The sequence below is a fragment of the Chenopodium album genome, chromosome 17 (genome assembly GCF_948465745.1).
Source record: "Chenopodium album chromosome 17, dcCheAlbu1.1, whole genome shotgun sequence".
Taxonomy (NCBI): Eukaryota; Viridiplantae; Streptophyta; class Magnoliopsida; order Caryophyllales; family Amaranthaceae; genus Chenopodium; species Chenopodium album.
The window spans coordinates 27,028,100-27,046,300 of record NC_137850.1 but is presented as its reverse complement, the minus strand read 5'-3'; positions in this window follow the sequence as shown (position 1 = coordinate 27,046,300).

Here is an 18,201-nt window from a genome sequence, read left to right as displayed (position 1 = left end):
ATGAAAACCCATAGCCTTTTGAGTGAGTTTATTAAGAATGCTTCATGTGAGAGAGATGAGTTTGAAATGAATTTACATCCATTCATGCATGGCTTTGAGACTTTAGGCTTTAAGGAAGTTGAGGGAGTTGTTGTTCATGGTTGTGATGGAGGGGATTATGTAGTTCCTCTTGGAAGTTGGATGTTTGAGGGAGATGTTGATCATGAGTGTTCTTCTTTTGAGGATTCTATGATTGATTTTCATGCTCTAATTGGTGATTTGAGGCATGGTGGTGAGGAAGAGTTCATTTGCGAGACCATAGCTCCTATTCCCTCCTCACATGTCCCTTTTTCAAGGAATTTCAACCATATCCCCTACACTCCTATGTCCCTCCCTTCCTTTGTTAATGAGCCTATTGGGGACCCTCTTGTCTATGATGGTTTTTATGTGGCTCATTTGTCCCCGATTGAGGAAAGGGGTTATATTGTCACCCAAAAATATTCTAGTGAGGAGGATTTGCCTTTTTCTTTTTCTTTCCATTCTTTTATTCCCCCTTCTTCTTCTTATTTTCTTGTTTTTCCTTTTGATCCCTCTTCTTCTTTCTTTTGGCATCTCCCTTCTCACTTGCGTGCAACGATCTTGTTGCACGTCCTTATCCCGTCATTTGCCTACCTTTTATCATATGAAATGTGTAGTAGTGCATTTGACAAGCTCTTGCGTGCGTTGAATTATTATTTTCTAGAGCGGTCAAGCTTGGACCTTAAGCAAGCCTTTCTCGGGAAGTAACCCGTGTTTTATTGCTTTCATTTTATTTTCTTTTTAGATTAGATTTTATCTCATGGAAATGTTTGTGTGCCTTTTGCTAGGTACATGACTTGATATACTTTGGTGCTTCAATATGGACCAAGAATCAAGGAAGGTTGACTCCTATTTTTGCTAGCATAAGGAAGGCAAATTCAACACTAGAGGTTGTTAGCCTTGAAAGGGTAAAATTGGGTCATTTGCGGGTATTTACACCCACCTAATATCCGGTAATATCCTTCCTTGCTCTTTCTCTAGTGGATGATGACTTGTTGGACATATGATGGTTTGTTGGATTGATCTCCTTGTGTTCCCCTCCCATGGATTATATAATTTATGTTTGAGTGTAATGTCTCATTCAAGCTTGGGGGAGGGTATTCTATCATGTTTGGTGGGATGTTGATTCATATATGCTATGCACCTTTGTATATGCTTTTCCATGTTCTTATATTTTGAAAAACTCCAAAAAGATTTTTGTTTCTATCAAGGCAAATTTGCAATGTTTTTTTTTTTTTTGTTCTTGCTTTGGACATAATAACATTTGGACTTGCATAATTGAATGCTTTTCTTCCTAAATGGTAGTGGTGTGCACGGTTTGAGATTACGTTTGGTTGATTCTAGGATAAATCATGCTAAGGTAGTTGTCTAGAACTAGGGGGATCATGAAGCCGGATTCTACTTGTTTGTGGCATGTTTGGTAGTTGCTCCCTTTATTCGATTTGACAACCTTAGTGAGTTTTTGCTACAACCATGTGAGATTTATATTTGTTCAAGCTTTCATCATATTCTTGCATGAGCGGCATGGATCCTTGACTTTGCAAGCCTAATCTATAAAGCTTGATGTATGATTCTTAAACCCGAGACCGAGCTATCTAGGGAGGACAAAGGCACCTTTTTCGGGGTGGTATTTTTCATTTTTAGGTTAGTTTGTTTAATATTTGTTTTTGGGTTTCCATTTGCCTTCTTGCAACCATTTGAGCCTATTTCCTTCTTTTCAAGCCACATCTTTAGATCTTTGGCCTTTTGTTTCATTTTCTTTCTTTTCTTGTTTTTGTGAAGCAAATTGACCATATTTGACGGAGTTTGTTGTGGTGAAGTTGGATGTTTGGTTTTTATGAGTGCAAGATTGTGTTAAGTTTTCTTTGTGAATAATGGCAAGTGTATATGAGTAAAAGCCGTCCTTAATCATAAAAGGCATGGACTAATAAATTGTATTATAGAAAAAGCCGTCCGAATTTAGCAAAAGGCGAGGACATTGCAAGTTTAAGTAAAAAAAAAAAGAAAAAAAAAATTGATTGAAAAAGTGAAAATTCAAAAATATTTTGATGTATTCTTTTCTCCTCCTAAGCATTGAGGACAATGCTTCATTTAAGCTTGGGGGAGAAGCGTTTATGCTTTTTGTATATATTTCTTGTGGGTATAGCTTCAAATAAGCTTGGGGGTGTTGCTTTTGTTTGGTGATTTCTTGATCGTGTTGTTAAGGATTGATCACCCTTTTGCTTCACTTTTTAGGAAAACCGCCAAATTTTAAAAATTTTAGCCTACCTTCACCCTTTATGCCTTACGTTACAACCTTGGGGAAAGACCTTTTGACCTAGAAAGTTGAGTCATTATTCGGGGGAGGGAATCATGGGTCATTGCCTAAGGAAAGGGGATGCGAAGTCAAGATGTCGAGTAGCCCAAAAAATTGATCTTTTTCCGGTTCCTTTGCGGAATCTATGAGATGCTCACTAAGGGGAGATATGAGATTAGTAGGGGGAACGCGGTAAGACCGTTTGGGATGAAAGTGGAGTGTGATAACTAGTTCCTATGCTTAGCATATTTATGTTTCAATCAACCTTAGGTATCTTATAGCGTGCACTCCCTTACTTGTTTAGAAAGATTTGCATCCACTTGTGCTTGTACATTTGCAAAAGTCCTTTCATGAACATTTGTTTGCTTTTCTTGTATTTTGTTTTCTTTTTCATGCTTTGCCTTGTTTGTATTATTATGAGAGTTATGGGTAAACTCTTAGGATACCCTTACGAGAGCATCACTCGTCCTCTAGGGCGATCTAGGGGTTTAAATGGCTTGTCTTTAGTTGCTAAAATTGACCGTGATTCCTACGAAAGTGAGTTAGTGTATATTCCCATCTTCTCTAGTTTTCTCGTTTCTTTCTTTGCTTGAATAATGTCATCATTTTTCCCTTGGGTTGGATTTTGTTTTGCTCGAGGACGAGCAAAAGTTTAGCTTGGGGGAATTTGATCCGTGCCATTTATGGCACCTTTAGGCTATGTTTTCTTTATATTTCTATGCTCCTTTGTAGTCGTTTATGTCATGTTTTTAGAGAATAATGCTCGATTCGCGTGTTTTTGTGTTAGTTTAGAGAAATGCATGCTTTTAATGGTTTTCTTATCATTTTATTCATTTCTCGGCTATTTCTCTTGCTTCTATGTTTCTTTGTGTTGTTTTGTAGGTACGTCGCGGGCTATATGCATGGAAATTGAAAATAGCACCCACTAGCATCAATATGCACTTTTCGGAATTGAATTTGAGTTTGAAACAAAGGAAAACGAAGGATTGCAAAGTTTCAAATAGGACCTTTGTTCATTGTTTCAGCCATATCTCAAGTTCTACAACTCGGATTGATGTGATTGAAGTTGGGTTGGAAACTAGACTTAAAGAGCTTTCCAATGATAGGTCGCACGCCTTCATACGATTCATATACTGAGAGTTACAGCCTTCCGAAGTTAGCCCTGAAATTCTGCCGCGGGCGCGGGCTACAGTACCCGCGGGCGCGGGGTTGCTGCAGCTCCAAAACTGCCGTTTTTGGGCAGTAAGCACCCGCGGTTGTCCCGAGGGCTCCCCGAGGACGCGGGCGCGGCTATCGGGGTTTCTGTCTTCCTCCGCGGGCGCGGCCGAGTTCTCCGCGGGCGCGGGTTTCCGGGTCTTTTACGATTTTAAAGCTTCTTTTCTCCTTTTGTTTATATAGTTTTTGGTTTCCTTTATTCTTCATTCATGTAATTCCTTAGTTTTAGAATAGTTTTCTCTCTCTTAGGTTGAGAGTTTCTCTCTCTAGTTTAGGCTAGCTTAGGAGTAGTTTTAGAGAGAGAAAGTGAAGAATTTCAATGGTGATTGAGAGATTGAAGATGCAAGTGTGACAACTGTGTTGGAGATCATCTTAATTATCAATGAGCATTTCTAAACTCTATCTCATTCAATTGCTTTGTTTAATTTGATGGTTGTTTGGTTTGATTTTGATATTTGATGTTTGATTAGAGTATTTGTTCTTGATGTTTTGTTGATTCTTGTTCTCTATAGTTGATAGTAGATTTAATGATGTTTCTTGAGTAGTTTACTTTCTAGGGTTTGGGTAAACATGTGTGATTGATGGATTGAGATTGATTTGGGAATTTGAGTAGTTCTTGTGTTGTGATTAAATTGATTCATAGAGGTTTGCATGTTGCATAAGTTTGATTGGAGTAGCTAACCATGATTGCTAGCATTGATTGCATGATTGAATTGATTGACATGACCACTTGATATCGATTTGATCATAATTAGTTGAGTATTTGATTATGTTTCTTCATATTGTTTAGCACTAGAGAAATCTATGTTAGAGAGTGTGAGGATGATTAGTTGAATGCCCCTAATTGCTCCTACTATTTGTCTTTGCATTGCGTGGATTGCTTGACTCCCTAATTAGCTTGGTTATCATGAATGCATGTTGATCCCCATTCCCTAGTGTTTCATTTGTTTGATTCTTGATTTAGGAAGTAGAATAGCGCTACCTTTCACCTTAGACTTCGACCTAGCTTAGGCGTTAATTAGAAATACTTGAACATAACCTTTCCTAGTGGTTCGACCCTTGACTTACCTCTATACTTGTATTTAGGTAGTTGAGTGATTATAAATTTGTTTGACCGTAGGGAGGATTAGTTCAATGACATAGTTTTCCCTACGTCAAAGACGAAGAAGAAGGAAGGTCCTTCTTCTTGTTTTTCCAAGTGTTATTATTGTTACTACCAACAGTCTTTATTAGCTCATCCTCGATATTGATGCCAATATAATATACAGCCTCAAAAGTGTGCAATGGAAGAAATTTGAGAAGATCCCTATACTTGTGAGTTAGATTTTTAATGAAGAGGCGATCCATCTCTCTTTCTTTGGGAGGATCTACCAAGAGTGAAGCCGTTTCTCTCCTCCTATTCAGATAAGCGAGAAAGCCTTCATTCTCTTTCTATTTGAGAATGGAGAGTTCACGTTCTGAAGTTTTGGTTTGAATGTTACACTTGTAACGATTCATGAAACTGTCGGTGACATCTTTCCAAGTCGTAGTACGCTTGACATCTAGGAAATAAAACTATTGTTGGCAAGCATGCTCTAAGGAGAGAGGGAACTCCGTAGGGAAGAGTGTTACGTCCAATCCCTTCTTCGAATGGAATATTGGATTGTCAATAGGCTTGAACTTTGGAATATCAACAGTGGAGATTTTTTTAGGGAGCCTATCCTTCATATCCAAAGGAGTAGGAGGTTGTTCCACATAGGTGAAATCCTCAGAAATCTTGCTTATCTGTTCTTTCAATTTGTCAAGGATAGCAACAGTGACCTTGTTTTGTTTCATGGTAGTGACCCTAGTGGTAAGGGTTTGCATCACGGAAGACAGTGCCTCGATGAATTTGTTGAGGTTATCAATATCATCCTTAGTGGCCATTGGAACGATCTGAAAGTAGTTTAAAGGTGATGAGTAATGTGGAGATGGCGAAGTTTTCTTTGAACGCCTCTTAGATTTAAGAGATTGTTGCGGTAATGACTCGAACCGTTTAAATCTACCCCTGCTCCTTGACCAAGTACTGTGAAATAAAACAATTCACTTAATTGTTTGACTCATTGCTCGAGATAGGAAAGGAAGGGGAAAAAATAGACATTTGAAAACAGGTGAGAAAAACTCCACTCATTTTTTATTATGACGAAAAAAAGGGTGCATGAACCTAGTATACGATCATAAACGACATGGTGCACGACTCAAGTCGGAAAATAAAGAAAGTTTGTTGACTATACTTGACTCGTGAGTGCTTAAGCAAGGAATGATGTAATTAGGAATATTGGTTAAGGCTTAGAGTGTGAGAGAGAGAGAGAAGAGAATGATTTTTGGTGCATGAACCTAGTATACGATCATAAACGACATGGTGCACGACTCAAGTCGGAAAATAAAGAAAGTTTGTGGACTATACTTGACTCGTGAGTGCTTAAGCAAGGAATGATGTAATTAGGAATATTGGTTAAGGCTTAGAGTGTGAGAGAGAGAGAGAAGAGAATGATTTTGAAAGGAATGGTGTCCTTCGAACAAGTGTATTATTCTGATAGCGGATTCTGAATTATTAGAAAGCTAATATATTCAGTAAGGTCAAGTGATCGGAAAGCCTGGGTGGAGGCCGCTTCCGATCAGTAATATTAATATAATTAATATTACAGCTTAATCTTGATTGAACCCTTCGGGTCACACCTAAGCAAATATATGCGAACCAACTCGACGAATTAATTCGGAAGAAATTAATTCGTCGCATGAGTGTTAAATATTTAGACGTCGGTAATTCGAGCTTAGAGTGTCGAAACCGATCGTCGGAAGTCGAGCCTAAAATGATAAAAGACGAGACGCGCAAAATAATAATAAATCGACCATATTCCCGAAAATACCCCTAGCATCGGTGTGCCCCGGGCATCCGAATGCTAGGGGCAAGACGAGCTAGCACACCGTGCTAGCAGCCCCGGCCAGCCGCGGCTAGGCACAGCAGCAGCCGCACCACGGCAGCAGCCGCAGCCGCACCAAACCGCAGCAGCAGCCGCGCACAGCAGCAGCTGGTGCAGGCTGGGCTCGGGCCAGGTGCGGGCTGACTGCGGGCCACGTGCGGGCGGGTGCGGGTCGGGCTCGGGCTTGGCTCGTGGCTTGGCTCGGGTCATAGGGCCATGAATAAGGGGAAGCTTGGAATATGAGAGTAAGTGGGAGAGGACATGTGGCACAAGGAGAGTATTGAGTGGGGGGCAAGTATGGTCCCCTACTCTCCATGTGGTCCTCACCAACCCATCTCACATGGTAATGCCACTTGTAGATTTATTATTAGTTTGCAATTTTAATTTAATTTAGCTTTAAATTAATTTGTGGAATTTCATGATCCCACATTGATGGGATAGAAATTTCCACTCATACTTTCCTCTATAAATACCAAGCTTGGGATTTGGAGTAAAGTGCTTGAGTGGGAGTTAAAAAGAGCATTCCATAATTTTTGGGAAAACTCTTAAACTCACATAACACTCGGGTTTGGGTCGGACCTTGCTAACCCCAAGGTAGTAGACCTTAAAGTTGTGTTCGCCCATTTGTGGGTGGATACCATCGGAGGCGCGGCGCTTGACGTGCTAGTAGCTTTTAAGTAAGAGCCCCGGGTTTTGGGCGAAGCTCGCTTCGAGGGTAAGATTCGTTATCTTTTCTTTGTGAATATTTATTTATGCTTTGTGATTTTAATTATTGCGAGTGGTTCCTCGGGAAGGGGTTGTTTCCGCGGTGAGTCGGACTCACCAAACCCCAACAGCGGTATCAGAGCCCCGCTCGTTTATTTTTATAATCATGTTTTTCAAGGTTTATTTTTGGCTTAATTTTCTGGTTTATGTTGCTAATTAGATTAGTAGCTCGGTTTTATTTATTTAATCCCGTTTTTAATGTCGAATTTGGCCCAGAACCCAGATTTTCGCCTAGGACTAGTGAATTTTGGGTGGAAAACGTGTTCTGGAAATGGTTTTACCCCATTGGGACTGTGATTTTAGCCAAATTCTGACCAGAAATGCCTTTTTCGAGGGGTTTTTCGTTTTTGACGAAAATTTTTAAGTCTTTTCTAACCTTGAAATCAATGGCATAAATTGTTGATTATATGGTTGATTATTTGCATAATTTTCTGCACTTTTATGTCCCCTTAAAGCACACTTACTTGGTAGTATTTGATGCTTAAAGGTTGATTTATTTTCACATAATTGCAAACTAATTGCTTTTTAGTGTGAAAATTTTATTTTTGAAGCTTCCTAAGTGTTAAAGATTCAATCTTTATTTGTGATAAGTGATTGAAACTTTGAAAACCACTAAATTCCATGTTATTTTGAGTTGAACTTTGTTGTTTTAATCATTTTGAGTTGATTAGAAACATAAAGTTTCGATTTTTGTGATAGAAATTTGGTTATCTTCATGTTGGAAGATATAATTTTCAAGGATTCACAAATTTTAGATGTTGGAATTTTCATTTGAACATTAAAGTTCATATTTTTCCAACTTCCCTTTACTTTGTCAAATTCTCAAGTTTAATTTAAATTGAAAGTGAGAAATTGCCTCAATTTTATTTTGCACCAAGCTAAACCAATTTAATTATAGATGGTTCTTGGAATTATTTTGGTTATTGCACTTTGAAAATTTTATTAAGTTAGACTTGTTTAAAATTTTACTTTGCTCACTAAATTAGTTCTAAAATTAATTTAGAATTAATTATTTTTGTCTCGCGGAATTGGGATCAAATCCCAAGGTAGTGTGGCACGCAAAACGAGGCAATGCGCCACCATGGCGAGCCGGGCTGCACAGCAGCCCGCATGTGGCTTCCACGGTGGTTGCGCCGCCTCGATGGTGGGCCACACGCGCGGCAGCAGCCACGCACAGCAGCAGCTCACGCGCGGCAGCAGCAGCCACGCGCGGCTGTGCTGTGGCAGCGGCTTGCAGCCGTGTGCCGTGGGCCGTATGTTCGTGGTCTTGGTGTGTGCGTATGCTTGGTGCGGTGAGGTGACTAGCCGTAGTAGGCTTGATGTTAATTATTTTGCCGTCTATTTATTTTAATTAATTTTGTTAATTTTAATTAAAATTTTGGGAGGCTAGGCCCCGGGTTTATTGAGCGGCATTGGCAAAATTTCATTTTGACAAGTTTGGGTGCTACCGACTTAATTAATTGGATTAATTAAGGAAATGCGGAATTTAGTGGGAGCTTCAATTATTAATGACGTAATTTATACAATCGGTTAAACAACTTTGACTAGTTTAATTAGGCGTGTTAATCGGATTAACCACCTAGATTAGTTACTAGTGCGTGCGTTGTTTGAATGCATTTTACTTGTTGTTAATTTTGTAAATTGCATGGGCCATTCACAAATAGTGAATGGATGAATGGAATATATATATTCTCTCTCTCACAGGTTTTATGAAATGGCAACTAGTGGGACCCGACTAGGATAGAAAATACAGACTATGTGCCGTTATGTATTTTTGTAAATCTAAATACGGTCTACGCACCGTTAAGTACTTTTGTACTTTAATATTTAGATTATTCCTAGTTATAGACACTAGTTTTTGCATAGTTTGGTTAAGTCTTGAAGACGGCGTATCTTGGAAGACAAAGCCTTGAAATGCAAATGAAGACCTTTTGAAGATATGAAGATTTCAAGGGGTCATGTTAGTTGCCAATATGCATCTATTATTTCGCTTTATATTTTATGGTTATATATATGTGTGTGAAATATTCATTAGATGCATGTTTAGGTTTTCTTGATGTTGCGATGATTAGTTAAGTTCACTTAAATCAACCAACATAGAAATCCTAGGTCCCTAATAATATTGAGTGAAACTTGCCTTTCCAAAACAACACTTACTAACCGGACGATGGTGATGGTAGGCTACGCCAAAGCGAGGTGCCATCACTCCTCTAAGGGGCATAAGGCACACCGGGTGTGCACGTTGGTTTTGGTTTAACTCATCGGTATGAGTGAGGAGTCCTCACATACCGTGGCAAAAGAGATACATCGTCAAAGATGCATTAGATGCGACGATTGTCTAACCAAGATTGGCTTAGAGCCATTAGCAAGGCAATGCTTATCGAGAAGATTGAGTGTTTAAGACAAGCCAAAGCATGCTTAACCACTCTTTGTTTCTTCGGATCTTGGAATCGCCTTATTTTCACCAAATAGGGACAATTTTTACGTGTAAATAAGACGTTAAATAAGTATTGAAAATTTGCATGAATAAAATTCAATCTTATTTAAGTAATTTTTTGAATGGTTTTTCATTAAAATTCTTTCAATTGTAGAATCATGTCTTCAACCTCAAACAACCAGTTTTCATTACGCTCAATTCTCGACAAGAAGAAGTTGAGTGGTACCAATTTCCTTGATTGGCAAAGGAATTTGCGCATCGTTCTTATGCAAGAACAGAAAGAGTATGTCCTTGATGAGGAAATGCCTGAGGCTCCCAATGAGGAGGTAACTCAAGCGGCCCTTAACCGATGGCAAGTGGCCGATCGGGATGTCAAGTGCGTAATGCTAGCCACTATGTCTCCTGAACTTCAGAGAACCTTCTTCGAGAAGCAATCGGCCTATGAGATCATTTCTGAGTTACAGAATATGTTTCAAGAACAGGCTCGAACTGAAAGGTTTGAAACCCACAGGCAGATCCTTGAGACTAAGCTCAAGAAAGGAGAGCCAGTCAGCCCACATGTGCTCAAAATGATCGGATTATTTGAGAACATGGGAAGGCTTGATGCGGGGTATTCAACCGAAATGGCAATTGACATCATTATCCATTCCCTTCACAAAGGCTATGACCAGTTCAAAATGAACTACAACATGCATAGCATGGAGAAAACCCTCACCGAGCTTCATGGGATGTTGAAGCAAGCTGAGCAGACGCTCAAGGATGAGGGAAAGCATGATATGCTCATGATTAAGAAGGGTAAGCCGTTTAAAAGGGCAGGCAAAAAGAAGAAGGGCTTCAAGGGGAAAGGGAAGAAGAACTTTCCGCCTAAGCCGAAAGCTACCAAAGACAACAAGGAGAAAAAGGTAGCATCTTCTAAGTCTGATTCCGAATGCTTCTATTGCAAGAAGAAGGGACATTGGAAGAGAGACTGCCTCAAATTCAAGGAAGATAAGAAGAACGGAACCGTTGCTTCTACATCAGGTATTTACGTTATAGACTTTAACTTCACTAGCTCGGCTTCATGGGTATTAGATACTGGATGTGTCTCACACCTTTGTTCCAATTCACAAACACTAAGGAACACTAGGAAGCTAGCGAAGGGAGAGATCGAGTTCCGAGTAGGAAATGGAGCAAGGATTGGTGCTATTTCTGTAGGATCTCTCAGTTTGTCTTTGCCCACGGGGCTAGTTTTGGAACTTGACAATGTTTATTGTGTTCCCAACATTACCAAAAACATCATTTCAATTTCGGCGTTGGACGCTAAAGGTTTTGAATTTCGAGTTAAAGACCAAACATGTTCATTTTATCTCGATAATGTTTTATATGGTACGGCACATTCAGAAAATGGTCTTTATGTGTTATATCTAGACAAAGAAATTTATAACGTTAATAATCCTGCAAAGAAAGCTAAGACTACACAGTCTAGTCAAACTTACTTGTGGCATTGTCGCCTTGGCCACATTAACATCAAACGCATCAAGAAACTTCTACAAGAAGGTATTCTTGACTCATTTGATTTAGAATCCTTTGAGAATTGCGAAGGATGTTTATTAGGCAAGATGATAAAGCAACCATTCTCCAAGTTAGGAGAAAGGGCCGGTGACTTATTGGGACTTATACACACTGATGTATGTGGACCAATGAGTACACCCGCAAGAAATGGTTATCGGTATTTCATAACCTTCACGGATGACTTTAGTAGATATGGTTATGTCTATCTAATGTCGCACAAATCTAAATCGTTTGATAAATTCAAAGAATTTCAGAGAGAAGTTGAAAACCAACTAGGCAAGAAAATCAAGGCACTTCGATCGGATCGAGGTGGCGAATATTTGAGCCAAGAGTTTGATGACCATCTGAAAGAACATGGAATACTTTCAGAGTTGACACCTTCGGGAACTCCTCAGTGGAATGGAGTATCTGAAAGGAGGAATCGAACCCTGTTAGACATGGTCCGATCGACTATAGGTCTTAGTGAACTTCCAATCTCTTTCTGGGGACATGCACTTTTAACTGCGGCACTCACACTGAATCGTGCTCCGTCAAAAGCAGTGGAAAAGACTCCATATGAATTATGGACTAATAAACCACCAAGGTTGTCTTTTCTCAAGATTTGGGGATGCGAAGCATATGTCAAGAAACTCATTTCTGACAAACTTCATCCAAAATCTGATAAGGTTTACTTTGTAGGTTACCCAAAAGAAACCAAAGGGTATTACTTCTACAACAAATCCGAGAACAAAGTGTTTGTTGCTCGTGATGGTGTCTTTTTGGAGAAGGAGCATCTCTCCAAAATGACAAGTGGGAGGAAAATCTAACTCGACGAAGTTCGAGAGGACGAGCAACAAGGACAAGTTGACAATCAAAGTGCTTACCAAGCAGCTGTTGACGTTGGTCAAACTGATAATGCAAATGCTCAGTCCATTACCCTACGTAGGTCGACTCGGCCAAGATCTCAACCTGACAGATATCTCGGTGTTGTATTAACCGAAGATCAGGACATCCTAGTAGTGGATGGAGATGAGCCGGCAACCTACAAGCAAGCTATGACGAGCCCTGACTCTGCAAAATGGCAAGAGGCCATGAAATCCGAAATGGACTCCATGTTTGAAAATCAAGTATGGGACTTGGTTGATTTACCCGTAGGTTACACACCTATCGGATGTAAATGGATTTTCAAGATGAAAACCGACAAAGATGGAAATGTATTTATTTACAAAGCAAGGCTGGTAGCAAAAGGTTACAGGAAAATTCACGGCGTTGATTATGATGAAACTTTTTCTCCAGTTGCCATGCTTAAGTCCGTTCGAATTCTTCTAGCGATTGCTGCATATTACAATTATGAAATATGGCAGATGGACGTCAAAACCGCCTTCCTCAATGGGATTTTGGAAGAAACTGTGTATATGACACAGCCTGAAGGTTTTGTCGACCAGAATAATCCTAAGAAGGTATGCAAGCTTAAGAAGTCCATTTATGGACTAAAGCAAGCAAGCAGAAGTTGGAATCTGCGATTTGATGAAGCCATCAGTGAGTTTGGTTTTATCAAGAATCCAGATGAGTCTTGTGTCTACAAGAAGGTCAGTGGGAGTGACATCGCCTTCCTAGTCTTATATGTCGATGACATTTTGCTCATTGGAAATAGCATTCCATTGCTGGAGTCTGTAAAGACTTGGCTCAGGAAATGTTTTTCAATGAAAGAATTGGGAGAAGCTCAGTACATATTAGGCATCAAGATCTATAGGGATAGATCAAAAAGGATGATTGGAATGAGTCAGAGTACTTATATCGATAAGGTACTGGCTCGATTCCAAATGGAAGGAGCCAAGAGAGGGAACCTACCCATGTCACATGGCGTAACCTTAAGCAAGAAGCAGTGTCCAAAGACACCTGATGAGCGAGAAAGGATGAGTCGAATTCCGTATGCTTCGCTTATCGGATCGATCATGTATGCCATGATATGTACTAGGCCGGATGTATCGTATGCCTTGGGTGCTACGAGCCGATACCAATCAGACCCAAGAGAGACGCATTGGATTGCGGCCAAGAATATTCTGAAATACCTGAAAAGGAACAAGGATAAATTCCTGGTCTATGGTGGTAAAGATGAATTGGTTGTTGAGGGATATACCGACGCAAGCTTCCAGACAGACAGAGACGACTTCAAGTCGCAATCAGGATACATATTCTGTCTCAATGGAGGAGCGTTTATTTGGAAGAGTGCAAAGCAAAGCACAACCGCTGATTCTACAACTGAAGCCGAGTACTTGGCAGCATCTAAGGCAGCCAAGGAGGCAGTTTGAATTCACAAGTTCATTAATGAACTTGGTGTTGTACCCTCGATCAAGGGTCCAATAGACCTCTATTGTGACAACAATGGAGCTGTTGCTCAGGCTAGAGAGCCACGAGAACATCAGAAGGTCAAACATGTCCAAAGGCGATTTCATATGATTCGAGAATGGAAGTCAGAAGATGAAATCAGAATTTGTAAAGTTGGAACGGATGACAATGTAGCCGATCCACTGACTAAACCTCTGTCTCAAGTGAAGCACAACAAACACATTGAGGCAATGGGAATCAAGCATGTTGCGAACTGGCTTTGAATTCCATTTATAGTGTTTTTAATCAGATTTTGAACAATGTTGATGTAAAGCACCATGATGAACCATTCAGTTTTGGAGTAATTAAAATCTTCATGCAATTTAAATCACTCCGTCTTTATTTAATTGTGGTTTAGAATTAAATAATGAGTCCATTCGATTTTAATAAATATTCAAAATAGGGTATCAAGTCAATGGCTTGGATAAAGAAACACCTATTAAGTGAATGTTGAATATTTTAATCGAAAATTATCCCTAATCAAGGTCGTATTTTGTGGACGAATAATGACCATCAGAGATTAGTGTGTAGTATGATTTGTAGCACCGTTTCTTGTGCTATGAGGATACAAATCATTTGCACAGGTATTGGTTTAGAACCATACTGGACAGACCTATGAGGATGCTTTAAGAGATTAAAAATCGTCATAAGTATTTTCTCATTATTACTATCGGAACTCTTTCCTTTTGACCATGAGTAGTGGGAGATCTCTTGTTTGAGTACTAGTCCGTTTTGGTATTCGCCAAACGTCTGCCGTAATTGGGGATTATAAAGACGGATATCGGGCGGGTGAGTCCTCTTAGTAAGAGAAGCTACATTACAAGACTGGAAATGTCCCCCTACTAACAATAGGGAACATGTCTTGTTGTTTACAAGGCCTCTCGAAGACCAAGACTGTGAAAAATGCATGGCCGTGCTCAGATGGATTTTAGAAATCATCTGCTTATTGACAGTCAAACTCGGATTTCGAGAAACACTTTTGGACGTAACAGAGATGACTAGTAATCTTACTCTGTAGTTCATGAAGAGACATAGGATAAGGGCTATACACTAAATGCACACTTGTCCGGAAGGACAAGTGGGAGATTGAAAGGAATGGTGTCCTTCGAACAAGTGTATTATTCTGATAGCGGGTTCAGAATTATTAGAAAGCTAATATATTCAGTAAGGTCAAGTGATCGGAATGCCTGGGTGGAGGCCGCTTCCGATCAGTAATATTAATATAATTAGTATTACAGCTTAATCTTGACTGAACCCTTCGGGTCACACCCAAGCAAATATATGCGAACCAACTCGACGAATTAATTCGGAAGAAATTAATTCGTCGCCTGAGTGTTAAATATTTAGACGTCGGTAATTCGAGCTTAGAGTGTGGAAACCGATCGTCGGAAGTCGAGTCTAAAATGATAAAAGACGAGACGCGCAAAATAATAATAAATCGACCATATTCCCGAAAATACACCTAGCATCGGTGTGCCCCGGGCATCCGAATGCTAGGGGCAAGACGAGCTAGCACACCGTTCTAGCAGCCCCGGCCAGCCGCGGCTAGGCACAGCAGCAGCCGCGCCGTGCCACGGCAGCAGCCGCAGCCGCACCAAACCGCAGCAGCAGCTGGTGCGGGCTGGGCTCGGGCCAGGTGCGGGCTGGTTGCGGGCCACGTGCGGGCTGGTGCGGGCCGGGCTCGGCTCGTGGCTTGGCTCGGGTCATAGGGCCATGAATTAGGGGAAGCTTGGAATATGGGAGTAAGTGGGAGAGGACATGTGGCACAAGGAGAGTATTGAGTGGGGGGCAAGTATGGTCCCCTACTCTCCATGTGGTCCTCACCAACCCATCTCACATGGTAATGCCACTTGTAGATTTATTATTAGTTTGCAATTTTAATTTAATTTAGCTTTAAATTAATTTGTGGAATTTCATGATCCCACATTGATGGGATAGAAATTCCCACTCATACTTTCCTCTATAAATACCAAGCTTGGGATTTGGAGTAAAGTGCTTGAGTGGGAGTTAAAAAGAGCATTCCATAATTTTTGGGAAAACTCTTAAACTCACATAACACTCGGGTTTGGGTCGGACCTTGCTAACCCCAAGGTAGTAGACCTTAAAGTTGTGTTCGCCCATTTGTGGGTGGATACCGTCGGAGGCGCGGCGCTTGACGTGCTAGTAGCTTTCAAGTAAGAGCCCTGGGTTTTGGGCGAAGCTCGCTTCGAGGGTAAGATTCGTTATCTTTTCTTTGTGAATATTTATTTATGCTTTGTGATTTTAATTATTGCGAGTGGTTCCTCGGGAAGGGGTTGTTTCCGCGGTGAGTCGGACTCACCAAACCCCAACAGATTTTTGGTGTAGAAGAGAGGAAGAGAGAATGATTTCGTGTCTCGAAACTGCAGAAATCAGGTTTGTATTTATAGAGGAAATGATCAGGAGATCACACGGAACCCTAGAAAGGATAAAAAGCCCTAATTTGTGCACCGCGACAGGGCAATGAGTGCCGTGACACGGTACAGATTACCGTGTTGCGGTACGCAATTTTGCCCTAAATACGTATAAACTGATAAAGCGTGTGAAGAGATGTATAGGAAAGTACGCAGAAAAATCCAATGTCACGGTATGTGTACCGTGACACGAAAAATGACACCGCGACGCGGCAATGTCCACCGTGGCGCGGCACGTGGCACCGTGTCACGGTGTACAACCTACCCAAAAATTGCGTAATGATTCATAAACGCGTGAGAAAAAACGCGAAAAAAACACGAGAAAGCACCGTGACACAGTGAAAAATACCTTGTCACGGTACCAGTCCCCGTGCCACGTCAGCATTCCCCGCGACGCGGCAATTTAGCTAATGCGCAGTAATTCTAGTTTTTTACGCGTTTTTAAAACTATAATAACTTTTGATCCGTAACTCTGAATAGGGCATATAATATATCGTTGGAAAGCTTATCAAGTATACTTTCCAACCCAGTTATAATCAGTTCAAAATCATTTGTAGATTTTAATATATGGCCGTTTTAGTGAAAGGGTGTTAGTTTTGGGCCGAGTTTAGTATTTTGCTCATATCTTCTTCGTTTTAAATCAGAATTGGGCTTATGATATATCGTTGGAAAGCTTATTTCAAGGCCTAAAATAATAATTGGATTAAAATTATAGGTCCACAAAATCAGTTTCTCTCGGTTTTGTGATGTGGAAACGAAAAGTGGAAAGTGAGCTATGGTTTGGGGAAATGGGCTAAAAATTGGGTTGGTTTATGAAATTTATTGAATGGAAACATGGATTTAAGCACTCCAAAATTAAATACTCAACCCGACGAATAACGACGGTGAAAGGTTGTTCATCATCGGGTTTGGTTTTGGGGAGACATTTTTAGGTGTCTACACAAAGGTATTTAAAATTTTTTTAAATATAGAATACATGTGAAAAATAATTTAAATAAAAACAATTCTATTGCGTCCGCCAAAACGGTCGCAAATTGCGACCATTACGACCGTGAAAGAAACGGTCGCAATTTGCAACCGTGTAAAGCGGTCGCAACAGAGTTAATATTTATTTTTCTTAAAAAATGGTATAAAAGGAGTTTAAACTAACCCTAGCCCTAATATTGTTGACCGCCGCTCCATATCTCCTTTTTCCTTTCTCTCTCTTCTTTTTCCTTCTCGTTCTCTTTCCTCTTCTTCCTAATCTGCTCCTCCTCCCTGATGTGCTTTGTTCTTTTTCCTTTCTTTCTTTCCTATTTTCCTATATTTCTGCCTCTCCTTTTCTCATTCTCATTCTTTTTCCTTTTCTCTTTTTCGTTCTCTTTCCTTTCCTACCTCTAGTTCCTTTTCCTCTTTTGATTTGGAAATTTTTCGGCAACTTCGGTGGTGTTAGTGAGTCTGGCGAATCTCCCGCACCGTCCTTATTCTCTTGGTTCGATGGTTAGGTGGTGGATTTAAGCAAGTTAAAGGTTTTTAAGGTCAAATTCGACCATGAAAACTTTAGATCTAGACTTTTCATGGTCGAATTTGGCTTTATTAAACCAAAGTCAAAGTCAATTTGGGGTTTGAGGTATGTTTTCGTGTTTGTTTTTTTGTTCGAATTTGGTTTGATTTTTTGTTGATTTTTATTCGAATTTCCATGTTTGAATGTTAATTTTTTTTACTTGATTTTTATTCTGTATGGGTTTGAAATCCATTTTGATTTTTTTTTTGTTAATTTTGGGATTAATTATTGTTTTGATTTATGTTAATTTTGGGTTTTATTTTTATTAATTTCGATTTTGGGGTTGATATAGTGGCAGTTTTGTTGATTTAGTTTTCTGTGGTTTTTTTATTTTATTTTTATTTTTTATTTTTTATTTTTTTTGATAAATTCATGTGTTTGGTGGTGTGTTTAGGATGTGGATTTAATTTGTGGGTTTAGTTTTTGTGGGTTAGTTTCTTTCAGAGATGCTGACCCGGAGCGAAGTAGAGATGCCTAACGTAGTTATGGTTGGCGGTGGTGGTGGGTAGAGATTGTTTAGGGATGGCAGTGGTGGTGGGTAAGGTGGTTTGAAGTGTAAAAGTATGCAGGCCAGTGGAAAGTAGCTGCTGGTTGCG